Source organism: Procambarus clarkii, chromosome 12 (assembly GCF_040958095.1).
Source record: "Procambarus clarkii isolate CNS0578487 chromosome 12, FALCON_Pclarkii_2.0, whole genome shotgun sequence".
In the NCBI taxonomy this organism is placed as follows: domain Eukaryota; kingdom Metazoa; phylum Arthropoda; class Malacostraca; order Decapoda; family Cambaridae; genus Procambarus; species Procambarus clarkii.
The window spans coordinates 36923451-36938559 of NC_091161.1; the positions used below are offsets into that span (position 1 = coordinate 36923451).

General features: G+C 41.2%; 1 long non-coding RNA gene across 1 annotated transcript in view; it reads left to right on the top strand.

Annotated features, from left to right (window-relative positions):
• Positions 1-646: 646 nt before the first annotated feature.
• LOC138364146 (uncharacterized) overlaps positions 647-15109 on the top strand; it is a 42068-nt gene continuing 27605 nt past the window's right edge. Inside the window, exon 1 of the long non-coding RNA XR_011228322.1 lies at positions 647-802. This is a non-coding gene — a long non-coding RNA (uncharacterized lncRNA). The remainder of the gene's footprint in view (positions 803-15109) is intronic.

The following is a 15109-nucleotide window of genomic DNA, read 5'->3' on the forward strand; positions in this document are numbered from 1 at the left end:
GTCCATATACTTCATTTGGCTAAGTGAGGAGGTTATTTATGAACGGTACTTTGTTATTTTCTATTGTTTACAGACCTTGTATGTTGGTAAAGATGAACGAGGTTACTCTATTTGGGGTAATTTAATGATTTTTCAGGCAGGTCCATTATGTGTGGGGATTGTCGGTTTTGGTCTGACCAGTACTGATTGTTGCAGTAATTGCGTGTGATTCTGGTATGCAAGTGGGTCTTCCAGCCAGTTCCATGCACAATGTTCAACCTTTTGAAACCTCTTTCGCCTGGGTATATATATAAACTGGCTTTTCTCCAAAGCCATTTTCGTGTTTACCACTCTAATTAGCGTTCTGTGCCTTCCACGTGAAAGTATGGACTGCTGAGGGCGTAGCACTTTCTTTCCTTGTGTGAGGTTTCGTACATGACAGGATGGAGAAATCTGCATGTTGATTCAAAGCGACATTTTCCTTTCCTTAGTATATTTAAACACTTTCTGGTGATGGTTATAACTGCATTCTAATTCTTTTATATTTCCTGAATGTCTGCAAATGTCCCTTACATATATGTACTTGTATAGATTTATATATACATTTTAAAGGTTATGCACTAATTAATTTGCTCGAGATATGCTTAAAAGGTCTTTTCTATTTCAGGTGTGTTGGAGCTTCAGGTGTGTGCAAGGGCTCTTCAGGTGTGTATGAGGGAGCTACATGTAATGTCCACCGTCCCCTCCACATGGTCACTGCTGTTAAAACCACTTCTCGCAACACGTGGGGAAGCTCAGGTTACAATACATGAACACATTGCAGGTATGATATGTATACAGGTGTGTGAGGGAACTACAGGTATGTGCGAGGGCGCTACAGGTGTGTGAAGGAGTTCGGGTTACAATGCAGGAACACATTGCAGGTATGAAAAGTATACAAGTAATGTAGGTTTTAAATCATTGAGGACAACATTAGATGTATTAACATCAATTCAGATGTTTCGTATCATAGGGCATTAGACATCAGTAAAAGAACTCTGGGAGATTTTACTAGTTTCATATTAATGATGAAGATGCTGTTGATAATGTTCAAAGACTGACAACAAAAGAAGTATGTACTGAAATTTTTTAAAATATTAAACTAAATATTTTGTCAAGCAGCGGACATAATATTCTTTGAAGTGAATGGTGCTGTTATAGGATACGTTTTTAAAGCCGTGTGTATACTATTCCAGTATGTTTGAATCTCGTAATCATGGAATTAATTTGATAGAGCATGAACAAATCGGTAACAAGAATTAAAACATAAGAACATAGGAATGAAGGAAACTGCAGAAGGTCTATTGGCCCATACGAAGCAGCTTCTATTAATATCCACCCAAACTCAAGAGATCCTACACTGTTATATTACCCAGTAATTTGTTCTAAAAGTCAACAACGTTGTTACCAAACTAGTATTTACCCAGGTCTTTGCTAAATCTAAATTTGTTTAATTTGTTTCTATTATTTCACGTTCTATTCAGTGAAATATATAATACCTTATTAATATCTCCCTTATTATGCCTATTTATCTACTACAACCAATGCCTCACACGGAAGGTGTTAGGGCCTCACTCGACCAGTAACCGGGTTATCTCAATCGCTGCTAATGGGCTTGATGCCTCTTCTTCATTGATCTCACCTCAAGTCAATAGTAAGTTACTTAGAATTGGCAGTAGCCAGTAATCGTGGAAGGAAAAGGGGGCGGGGGGTAGACAATACTAATCAGCACTTTCCCAGATATAATATATACTGTATAATCACTATATATTTACATATGAACATTGCGAGTGTCACTTTTGCACAGGACACTAATACGACAAATTCTGCAGTCTTCTACTGCTGGGAGTCCACTGTCTTGTGTTATACGTCACCCACGCTCAATGGTCCTCACACTGGTGAGTTCACATACTCAACACAACATGGGCCAGACCTACATCGTAACATCAATGTGTCAGACACCCCATTTCGTCTCTCCAGCAACACCCTGGCAGAAGTATCCAGCAACACACTAAGACAAACTTCTCAATAGACGGCCAGTCCTGCCGTCTCGTTATTGAACTTCGCCTATCCTGGGAACGTCAGTCCAACTAATAACAATTCAAAGACAAAGCACTGTCTCTACACACAGCCACCACTTGTCCTTGCTGAAACAAGCCAGGAGTTTTCGACTGCTCAGATGAACTGATTTCTAGAGCACAAGACGCCTCCCTCGTCACTTATGTGGACACAAGTCATTAGCAAGACAGGAAGTGCATAAGTATAACATGATGGTGGCCTTTCACCGGGGAACCGAAAATATGATCGGGTGCACGCAATAGATTCTGCCATTTCTGCCCGAAATAGTGCCCGAAACACTGTGCGTGCTTTACGAGAATGTAAAGTCATCATTACTATGTACCCTCTTAACCCCCCTGGTTGATACCTGGTTGATGGGGGTTCTGGGAGTTGTTCTACTCCCCAAGCCCGGCCCGAGGCCAGGCTTGACTTGTGAGAGTTTGGTCCACCAGGCTGTTGCTTGGAGCGGCCCGCAGGCCCACATACCCACCACAGCCCGGTTGGTCCGGCACTCCTTGGAGGAATAAATCTAGTTTCCTCTTGAAGATGTCCACGGTTGTTTCGACAATATTTCTAATGCTTGCTGGGAGGACGTTGAACAACCGCGGACCTCTGATGTTTATACAGTGTTCTCTGATTGTGCCTATGGCACCTCTGCTCTTCACTGGTTCTATTCTGTAATTTCTTCCATATCGTTCACTCCAGTACGTTGTTATTTTACTGTGTAGATTTGGTACTTGGCCCTCCAGTATCTTCCAGGTGTGTATTATTTGATATCTCTCTCGTCTTCTTTCTAGTGAGTACATTTGGAGGCCTTTGAGACGATCCCAATAATTTAGGTGCTTTATTGCGTCTATGCGTGCCGTATATGTTCTCTGTATTCCCTCTATTTCAGCAATCTCTCCTGCTCTGAAGGGGGAAGTGAGTACTGAGCAGTACTCAAGACAGGGACAACACAAGTGACTTGAAGAGTACAACTATTGTGATGGGATCCCTGGATTTGAAAGTTCTCGTAATCCATCCTATCATTTTTCTGGCTGTTGCAATATTTGCTTGGTTATGCTCCTTAAACGTTAGGTCGTCAGACATTATTATTCCCAAATCCTTTACATGCTGTTTTCCTACTATTGTACATTTGATTGTGTTTTGTACTCTGTATTATGTTTAAGGTCCTCATTTTTACCGTACCTGAGTACCTGGAATTTATCACTGTTAAACATCATGTTATTTTCTAATGCCCAGTCGAAAACTTTATTAATATCAGCTTGAAGTTTTTCAATGTCTTCAGCCGAGGTAATTTTCATACTGATTTTTGTGTCATCTGCAAAGGATGATACGAAGCTGTGACATTGTATTTTTGTCTATATCCGATATGAGAATAAGGAAAAGCAGCGGTGCAAGGACTGTACCCTGAGGTACAGAGCTTTTAACGTCACTTGGACTAGATTTTATATGGTTGACCGTTACTCGCTGAGTCCTGTTTGACAGAAAACTGAGTATCCAGCGTCCTACTTTATCGGTTATTCCCATTTACTTCATTTTGTGTGCTATCACGCCATGGTCACATTTATCGAAAGCCTTTGCGAAGTCCGTGTATATCACATCAGCATTCTGTTTCTCTCCTAATGCCTCAGTGACTTTGTCGTAGTGCTCAAGTAGCTGTGAGAGGCACGATCTTCCCGCTCGAAATCCATGTTGGCCTGGGTTGTGAAGGTCATTTGTCTCCATGAAATTGGTGACCTGACTCCTAATCACTCTCTCAAATACTTTTATGATGTGCGATGTTAGTGCAACTGGTCTATAATTCTTTGCCAATGCTTTGCTCCCTCCCTTGTGTAGAGGGGCTATGTCTGCTACTTTAAGTTCATCTGGTATCTCCCCCGTGTCAAAGCTCTTCCCCCACACTATACTGAGTGCCTGTGCTACCGGCACTTTGCATTTCTTTATAAATATTGAATTCCATGAGTCTGGACCTGGGGCCGAGTGCATGGGCATGTTTTCAATTTCTCTTTCAAAATTTAGTGCGCTCGTGTTGATATCGGTTATATTTACAGGGGTTTGAATATCCCGCATAAAGAAATTGTCTGGATCTTCCACTTTCATGTTGTTTATTCGAGTGCTAAACATGTCCTCATACTGCTTTTTTAGGATTTCACTAATTTCTTTGTCATCCTTCGTGTATGAACCTTCACTTGTACGAATAGGTCCAATATTGGCAGTGGTTTTTGCTTTTGATTTCGCATATGAGAAGGAAGAAATTGGATTTTTCTTTATTTCCTGAATTGCTTTCTGTTCTAACTGCCTTTCTTCAGTTTCATATGAGTGTTTCAATTTCAGCTCGATTTCTTCAATCTCCCTATTTAAATTATTCCTTCTTTGACGGGGAAATTCGTGTCTGCATAAGCAGTTCCGTTATTTTTTTCCTGCGTTTATAGTGTCGTCTGCGTTCTCTTTCTACGTTAGATCTCTCTGGCTTTCCTCAAAGGAACATGTTTCAGACAGACTTGATACGCTTCCGAAGTCAGTTTTTCTATTCCTTCTGTAGGACTTGTATTACTTAGAATAGTTTCCCATGGAATGTTTGTAAGTTCCCTGTTTATTATCTCCCAGTCTATCCTTTTATTATCTCCCAGTCTATCCTTTTATTATTAAAATTGAATTTACTGAATAGCCCCTCTCGCTTTATCAACGTTTTAGGTCTATTCTGAGTATTGATGGTCGTTTGCACTTCAATGAGCTTGTGATCTGAGTATATGTGGTATCTGATATATCAATGTCTCTGATTATGTCTTCATTGTTCGTAAAGACCAGATCTAGAATATTTTCATTTCTCGTTAGCTCCGATATTTGCTGATCGAGTGAAAATTTGTCACAGAATCTAAGTAGTTTTCTAATCTGTGGTTGGTTAGGTCCCGATAGATTTCCTGGTATAATATTATTGTTTGCTATTTTCCCACCTGAGACTAGGCAAGTTGAAGTCACCTAGGAAGATAATATCAGGTATCGGGTTCTCCAAATTATCAAGGCTATTCTCTATTTTGTTTATCTTTCTGTGAATTCCTCAGCCGTTGCATCTGGCGGTTTGTATATTAGAATAATCACTAAATTTATTTTCTCTATTTTTAATCCCAGTACCTCTACCACCTCATTTGTAACGTTTAGGAGGTCCGAGCATACAAGGTCTTCTCTAATATACAGACCCACTCCTCCATGTGACCTAATTTTCCTATCACACCTGTATAGGTTATATCCTGGAATCCAGATCTCACTGTCCAACAATTCCCTTGCATGGGTTTCTGTGAAAGCTCCAAATACTGCATTTGACTCCGTGAGGAGGCTATTTATGAACTGTACTTTGTTGTTTGTTCTTGTTTTCAGTCCTTGTATGTTGGCAAAGATGAATGAGGTTACTCTATTAGTGATAGTTTGAATGGGAGACTTTTTCGGCAAGCCCATTATGCGTGGACATAATGAGTTTGTTCTGACCAGTACTGATTGTTGTAGGGCAGTTGTCTGTCGTAGTTGTAGTTCCCTGTCGGTGTGTAATTGAATCTGTAATTCTGGAATGCAAGTGGATCTGGCATTCCAGTTCCATACACTCTCCATGCTGCTCCTTTTGAATTCTCTGTCGGTCTGGTATAAAAAAATTATAGTTTCCTCCAAATTCATTACCCTGCTTGCCACTCTTTATGTAGCGTTCCGTGCCTTTCACGTGAAAGTGTGGGCAGCTGAGGTCATAGAATTTTCTGTCCTCCAGTGAGGTTTGGCACATGTAAGGATGGAACAACCTACATATTGATCCAAATCGAGCACTCACCTTTCCTAAGCATATTTAAACATTTTTTGGGATGTTGGTAACTGCATTCTAATCCTTTCTTATTACCAGCATATCTATGTCTGCATATGACCTTTGCATAAAATTTGCATAAGTCTGTCCTTCTATTCTGAATTGCTCTATCGGGAACTGTCGTAGTGTCTATACCTATCGAGCTGTCAGTGCTGTCTGGTACACTTTCTAGTCTACTGTCATCTACATCCTGGCCTACTGAGTCAGGGTTTACAACTTCCTGAGTTTCAGCCTCAGTTTCATCCCTGACTATAGCCTCCGCGCTTGGTATATTAGAATTGTTGTTGTTCCTTTCCCACTCCTTCTGGATGGCTGGTAGGCTTCCAATGAATGATGTTTTCCGATCATGCGCCATGTCATCTAGAAGGTTTTTTTAGGATATTCCAAGCTGGCAGGTCATGTTTACACACCCAGAGCAAGTGGCCGCTCTCAGTGCCGTGGTGCCCCAATGTATCTTCCTATATATAAATAAAAATGGCGTCGATATCACCACCACCCTCACCAGTGAGCATTGTCATTGATCCACCTTTAAAATGAATATGATCAGGAGCATTCCACAGATGGGGCTGACCTTGCTACACCTTCACCAATAGATGATGATGTCCTCGTCACACCTACAAGAATTGGAGTTGGAGTGCATTCCCCCAGATAACGACGATATTGTGTCATATCTCCACAGATTTTGATGTCACAGAAGGCTATTCTGAGCAAAGTGCGAAGCAAAGCACAAGAAGCTCGAGCACCTCTCCTCCACCCCACACACAAACCACTCCAACCCCAATCTCACATTCAGACTATACCTCAAAGCCCTCAACTCAGCGCCTCACTGCAGTCCACACCCGCAATTGCATCTACCTGCCAACACCAACAACTAATGCCACACCACATGTACAGTCCGAAGGTGGACGAGATGATGGCCCTTGCCGAAGCCTACGTAATGTCGGCCATCCACATGTCCAGTGGTAACATCTTTACATTCGGGGTACACGCCTTCCCCAATTACTAATAGCCAACTACTTGACACCCATTAAAATGCCTCATGAACTCCTTGGTACCACAATTAGAGCACTAGTGGTCCGTCTACCCCCATGTTATGCCAATATTACGGGGAACACACCAATATCTACCTACACTACCGAGAGAACACACACATGTGGTCCCCCATCCCCCCCCCCCCCCCTGTGGGAAATCTACCGGTGAATTATATTAATTTAATGTGGACTGTTGTAATTTTGTTTTATAACTTGCTTATTGCTTATTTATAACTTCGGAGTGAACTGTGTTTAATTTAATATCACCCGTAAAATTCCTTTCACACAAATATAGGGAGTTATAATTAATAAATTTGGTTATACCATAATTGAACGGGTTAACATTATTATTTTCACTTAACCATAATCAATTAGTTAGTGTATATTGTTAGTATGAATGAATTATAGACTTACCTGACTAGAAGGCTTCGACAATCTTAATGGAGCCGGTGTAGACTACGTGAGTAGGCCAGCCAGACTTGTGGTCTCGTGGTTGTTATGCCCACGCATACACCAGTATGATCATACTGTGGCTGGTGTGTGATGTGCTCAAACTATATAGTGATATCCTTGGCTGATTAGCCTACTATCACGAATATTGTATTTATTAGTCAATCTTCTTTGACAGTCTATTACAGTATTGTTAAATTGTGTATTGCCAATGTGTGGCATGTTACTGACCGTACTTTATTGCTCGTGACACGTAACAGCGACAAATATATTTTAGTCCAGGGATATTGAACAACGCTGTAATCTCAAGGTGTCACCAGTATAAACCCATGGTTCGTACATGCAAGAATTAGAATTAATCACCCCAGGAATAATCAATTACACATAAACTATAATTTGTATATTAAAATAATATTTCAGTTAATTGTCAGCATTATATATATATATATATATATATATATATATATATATTATATATATATATATATATATATATATCTCTCAATCAACAGATGGGCACTATCACATGTAAATCAGAATAAACTTATGTCTCCACAGACTAATATACTACAGCAAAACAAAATATATATATAACAGCCACTTAACCTCCTAGATGTTTATCCTCCGTGAGTCTACCAGATACTGACTAAATTCCCAGGCGGAGAGTCGCTTCTCGCGTCCTCACAACATATCGACTGACAATTTTTTATTAATTTTACTTAAATGGAGCCATATAATGGGAGTAAGGCTATCATTAATTAACTAAATTAAAGAATGATCAGATCACATGCATAAACAGAGGTAATGTAGTTTAATATAATAGTTATATATTTATAAAAATAAAGAGGAAATTGCTGGCAACTGCCCAACATAGCAGGAAGTATATGTTTCTCACGGTGTTGCCGACTAGGTGATCAACTATAACTGTTTCTCACGGTGTTGCCAACTATAACATCATTACAAAATATAACTTTCTCACGGTAAAGCCTACTAGATGATCATTACAAAAAATATAACATATAAGCACATACAAGTAATGATATAACATATAAGCACATACAAGTAATGATATAATATATAAGCACATGCAAGTAATGATATAATATATAAGCACATACAAGTAATGATATAAAATATAAGCACATACAAGTAATGATATAATATATAAGCACATACAAGTAATGATGCATGGAACAAGTAAATTATTTAATATTCGTATCCAATAGGGGTACGTAACAAGGCGCGCACAACCTACTGTATTATATTTCTGTGTCAAAGTTGTATGCCATGTAATTGTGGATATATATTACAAGTCTAGTGTATAGCAGAAGCCTAAGGTCATGTAGCTTGAAAAATCTTCTTGTATGCTTATTGTATGTAATGCTACATAAATGCTGTATAGGTAATATTATGTGGACCATGATGGGAAATGTATACAATTAGGTCTCGAATGCATTATTCATATAAATACTGTGTAATTTCCATTTCATTGTTGTTCCTTGCATTGTCCTTGTCATATTAAATGAAGTTATGGCACTGTGATGCCTCCACCTAGATAAACTTTTGATACACATGGTGTATATATATATTATTGTATACATATGTATTAACGACTGGCCGACGTCTTGAAGTTCCTCCCTTAACCCCCCTCCCCCCCCCCCCTTGAGTACCGACTTGTGCCAATGTTACCTTGTCTTACCAATATGAATTCTTTGTGCACCTAATTTTATATAGTGATAAAATCTTTAATTTACCGAGTTCTTGATATGTATTCTTATTATGTAAGGCTGTGTATTATAATCTTAATTTAGTTATATGTTAAATTATGAGAGTTAATGTTCTTGATAGGTCTGAATATGAGCTTGAGATATGTTAAAGATGAGAGTCTGTACTATGGGGAATATAGTATAACATGAGTGTAGGGGCAGTAGTTAGCATTAAGAGTTATCACATATGGGAGATCCAAAAGGCCTGGCCCCCAAGTGGAATATCCACCGAATAATAATTGGCTACCCAATGTCAGTCTAGTGGTTGATCATAGATCTCCTACCCAGGAAAAATGGATACTCCTTTAACTTATTTATTAACTCCTTAACCACCCCCCATATATATTCACACCAATAACAATAATAATTACTTTACCACACTATCTTACGTTAAAAGCCTTGGTCCACATATGCAGGATACAAGGTTTACACTGAGAATAATCTAGGGTAAAGTACTACTGGTTAAGAACTGAAGCTTGATGCAGCTTTGGGTAGTGAGACCACGTGGTACTCTAATACAACACAACACAACACTTAGGGGTACCCAAAACACTGGCAAATACTACCCCCAGGTCTCACCAATCTTACTACCAGAGTAGGCACACTTACAACACAGGATATACTTACTTAAGGTAAGGGAAATAAGTAAAAGGAAAGGTAGAAGAGGAGAGGTGCAGCCACAGCAGATCTCGACACCACGAACGCCAGCCAGTGAGAGCGATCATCTCCACTCTTCTCCTCAATTCACTCGCTGCCAGCAGACTACTCAACTAATCATACAGCATTCCTATCCCAAGTTTACTCAGGTTTACTTTACAAATGATTAGAAAGTATTAGTAAACATGGTGCCTATTTTATTATTTAATAATAATCAACCCCAAGCTCAGTCTTTAAATACTCTTTGAGAAACAAGAATAGTCTTACGTCTGGCAAGGAAGATACAAACAAATGCACCTTGTGATGCGTTTCCAATACTAAAAGGCAGTTTATTAGCTCAATTTTGACCTCTGGTTTCCACTGAGGAACCCAGGGTCGTAACACTCCTCCCCCCTTCAGAAAAAAAAGTGACTACTGGAATAGTAGTCATATTTTTTTTGTAAGAGTATACAGAGAATAAAAAGGAAAATTAATGACAAAAAAAATCAATCAAAAACAACAATTTCTCTGCAAGAAAAGTACAAAGGAATTCTCTGAAAGAAAAAAAAACACACAAAAAAACAGGGAAGTAAATAAATTGGACACAGAATATTTAATGTCACAGGAGAACCTACAAAAAAAAAAAACTAAAGCATGACAGTTGGTAAATGGCTTCCTGTGGCCCCAGATGAATGTTATTCAGGCAACCGGGACAGAGCGTCGGCTATCACGTTGAGCTAGCCCGGTAGGTGGATAATAGACAGATTGAAGTCCTGTAGGTACAATGCCCACCTGAGGATGTGTTTATTCTTCCCCTTCATCTGAGTCAGGAAGACTAGTGGGTTATGGTCTGTGTACACTTCCACTATATTACCTGTGAGGTAAACTTCAAACTTTTTACATGTTAACATATACTGGGTGTTCCACTTGATCATCCCCAGTTTGCAACAACACTGCACCAGCACCCGAGTTAGACGCGTCAACATGAATTTTAAACGGTCGGTCGAACCTTGGACTAACAAGCACTGGGGCGGAAGCTAAGATCAATTTCAAATTTTTAAATGCCTCTGCACAGTCTGATGACTACTTAAATTGAACAGCCTTCCGCAACAAGTCCGTGAGAGGAGTGGCAACACTGGAAAAGTTCTGACAAAAGTGTCGATAGTACGCACACATACCGATAAATCGTTGAATGTCCTTTTTAGACTGAAGCACGGGATACTCGAGAATGGCACTGATTTTATCTTGCCAAAGTAACACTTCCTTGGCCCACTTCATAACCAAGGTCTGTCACTGTGCCTTGGCCAAAATGACACTTTTTTTGCATTTAAGGTTAGATTTGCATTCTTCAAAATTGTGAACTGGTGTAACCTAGCTATGTGGTCAGCCCAATTACTATCAAAGAGCACAATATCATCTAAATACGCCCGACAATTTGGCACATTAGCGAGCAAAGAGTTCATTAGCCTCTGGAACGTGGCAGGGGCATTACGCAAGCCGAACGGTAACACTTGATACTCAAAAACACCCTCGGGTGTCATGAACGCAGTTAGTTGTTTAGCACGTTCAGTGAGTGGGATTTGATAGTACCCCCCTTGAGAGATCGAATTTCGAGACATACGTGGCGTTCCCGATTTCGTCGATGCAGTTCTCGAGACGGGGCAACGGATAGGCATCCACAATGGTCACCTTGTTGAGCTGCCAGTAGTCGGTGCATAATCGCCAGGAGCCGTCTGGTTTGGGGACCAAAAGGCAGGGCGAGCACCAAGAGCCCTGGCTCGGCCGGATGAGGCCGTGCTGGAGCAAGAAGTCGACCTCCTTCCGTACGATGGCCTTTTTTTCTGGACTCATCCGATAGGGTTGAAGGCGAATGGGGGTGTAGTCTGTCAACTTGACATCATGGCAAATGGCATCGGTCTGGGTCGGGACCTCCCCGAACAGACTGGAGAATTCATCAAGCAACGACTGCACCACTTCACGTTGGGCCATCTGCAAATGGGACAGTCCCTCCACAACATTCACAGAACTAGAATTATTGAGAATGAAATTAGTTGGGTCCCCAGAACAATCATCCCCTCCCTCACTGGATATGGAAACATTGGTTAGTGCAATGGGCCTGGGGCCCTGGAACTTCTTCAGCCGATTTACATGTACGAGCATTACCTGGTTACGCTTGTCAGAGTGCCTCACTTTGTACGTGAGGTCCCCAGTCTTTTCTGTCACAATGTAGGGGCCTTCGTACTTGTGGGACATAGTGTTCCCTATTCGAGGCTTTAATACCAGGACAGGGTCGCCAGGCTGAAATACCCGCCACTTAGCCTTAGCATCGTTTCATTCTTTCATCTTTTCTTGGGCCTTCCCAAGATACTTTAGTGCCGCCGCCTTGTAGTCCCTGAGTCTCTGGTGTTGCGCAAAGAAAGCCTGAACCTTCGGTTAACGTTACATTCCCTAACAGATTCTCCTGTAACATTTGCAAGGGTCCACGAACTTTATGGCCAAAGACTAACTCAAAAGAACAACAACCCAGTGAACTTTGTAATCCCTCTCTAGCTGCAAACAAAACATACAGGTAAATTCTCATCCCCGAAGGTGTGGGAACTCTCGCACGATGTCTTCAACATCTGCTTCAGAGTTAGATGGAAACGTTCAATTACCCCCTGACTCTGTGGATGGTATGGGCTGGAAACCTTATGAGTTATTCCATGGTCCTTACAAAATTGTTAAAAAATATCAGACTTAAAGTTAGTACCATTGTCAGTTTGCACGACCCGAGGCAGTCCAAAAGTGGGAAAAGATTGCAACATACGAGCAACAACAGTCTCTGCTTGGATGTTCCTTACAGCAAAAGCCTCTGGGTAACGAGTCGTGATACACATCATCGTGATCAGGTAAATATTACCAGACTTAGTTCTAGGTAATGGACCAACACAGTCCATTACCACATGAGAAAATGGTTCCTCTGGCATGACAATAGGCCTTAGAGGAGCTTTAGGTGGAGTCTGGTCTGGTTTCCCAACAAGTTGACAAACAATACATGCATTACAAAATTTTGTCACATCGCTTTTCAGCTTGGGCCAGAAAAAATACTTTAAGATTTTGTGATACGTAATATTAATACCTTGATGTCCCCCCATAGGATCATCATGAGCAGCTGCCAAAACTCTCTATAGCAGGTCGGCAACATAACCTGGTGGACTACCTCCCACTCATTTGACAAGGGAGCACTCTGTGGTCTCCATTTTCTCATCAAAATCAGATCATTGTAGTAGTACCCAGTTGCTGCGTCTACAATTTCCTCCATAGAGACGGCTGCCTCATGACAATCTGCAAGACTGGGGTCAGCTTTCTGTAACTCACTCAAGGAGGAGTCCAGACCTTGGTCAGATGCCATTGGCCGAGGCTCAACAGTGTTCTCCTCCACCTCCCCACTACTCTCGGTAGGCGGCGGTGGCAGGCTCTCCACAATGTCCTCAGCCACGTCATCGAGTCGGGCCATGAATGTGTCCGCAAAGTCCACTTGGCTTTCACCACTCGGAAAGTTCCTCGTGTCCTCGGGATTTACCACCTTGGCAAGCACAGGGCTGCCCTTACATTTAAGTCCCATAGACCGGGCCACCGCGTACGCAGGGTACACAACAGTATCCTCTGCGGCAGGTGGATCCAGGCAAACCTTAGGGGTAGGCAACATAATAGGCAGTCTGGAGTCCCCTACCTTATCCCCTGCTAAATCATTACCACCTATTACATCAACATTAGGGAAAGGTAGGTACGAAGTGACTCCGACTGTACAAACACCCTTGTGGAAATCAGATTCCAGGGTAATCTTATGGAGGGGTACTGCTCGAGTATCACTAGTGACACCCTCGACCAGTACCACCTCTCCAGTGTCGAGAGTGTTGGCACCTTGCAAAGCACTCTCTAAAATTAAAGTCTGGATGGCACCGGTGTCTCGGAAGATCACCACGTCCTTCCAGGAAGAACCCTCAGACAAAAGTAGTCTCCCTTTCAATAAGAATGTCAATAAGGTAAGCAGGTCCAACCACTGCGGGTTGGAGGTCTTACTCCCTAACCCTTCCGAAAGCCTCAAGCCCTGTGTCGCAACTAGAGCATTGGGTCTTTTTTTCAGAGTACAGTTGCCAACAACAGCTAATAACGTGGTTTGGACGTTTACAGTGACCACAGATACGTCGGGGAGAAGAGATATTACTAACAGAATTACCCTTCGGTTCACTCTTAGGTGTCGTGGGGTTAGACAATTTAACAGGGTTAGTTATGTCTGAAACAGAAGGTGCATTAGATAAAGGGTTAGAATGAGCTGGTCTGGACTGGCTGTGGGTACAAGTTTTGCTACTCTGTGGGGTATAATTATTTTTATTGGGCCTTTTGCCTGCCAACTGGTAGTTTTCTGCCATCTTGGCCAAATCCCCTATTTTAGAATCTACCTCTATCCTACTTCTAATAAATTGTGTAACATTCTTTGGCATATTATCTATAAAATGCTCCATTAAAACTATGTTCCAGAGTGCCTCGTATGTTTCGGCTTTCGCCGAGCGAATCCATTTATCAAACAATCTAATTTGATCATTAGCAAATTCAGTGAGCGGTTGGTTGTGAGTAGGCCTAAGGTTGCGATAAGCTTGGCGGTGAGCTTCAGGAGTAATTTCATATGCCCGCAAAATACGTTCCCTGACTTTATCATATTCAAAACACTCTTCGTCAGGCATATTTATAAAAATATCTTGGGCCTTACCCCTAAGTCTTCCCTGTAGGATTTTCACCCACTCTTCCTTTGGCCAGGTCATGGAAATGGCCAATCTCTGAAAATGGTTGAAAAACCTTTCAGGGTCCGACTCTGAAAATTCAGGCAAGTTATGCTTTTTCTCATAATGCCTGGGGTTTGAATCCCTGGCAGGTGGAGGTCCAGTGGCATTCGCTCTAATTCTAGCCTCCTCGGTTTTGAGTCTTTGCTCCTCTAATTTTATTTTTGCTAACTCTAGAGCTATCTCTCTGTCCCTATGAGCTGCACTTTCCGCTTGGCTAGGCTGGCATAAAGGTGTATCACTTGCCAATAGTTCTTGATCAATACAGTGTTGTAATATTTCATTCACCGAAGTCCACTTTTTATCCGCGTCATTTAATTCTAGGACAAATTCCTTGCCTAACAATACTAAATTAGACTTGGTAAGTTTCTTTATCTCTACCACTGAAGGATCCTTTGCCAGTTCCTGCATTTTAGCCTCCATCACTAATTAATTTAGCTCCTAGCCAAAGAAAAAATTAAAAAATAAAAATTGGAAAAAACA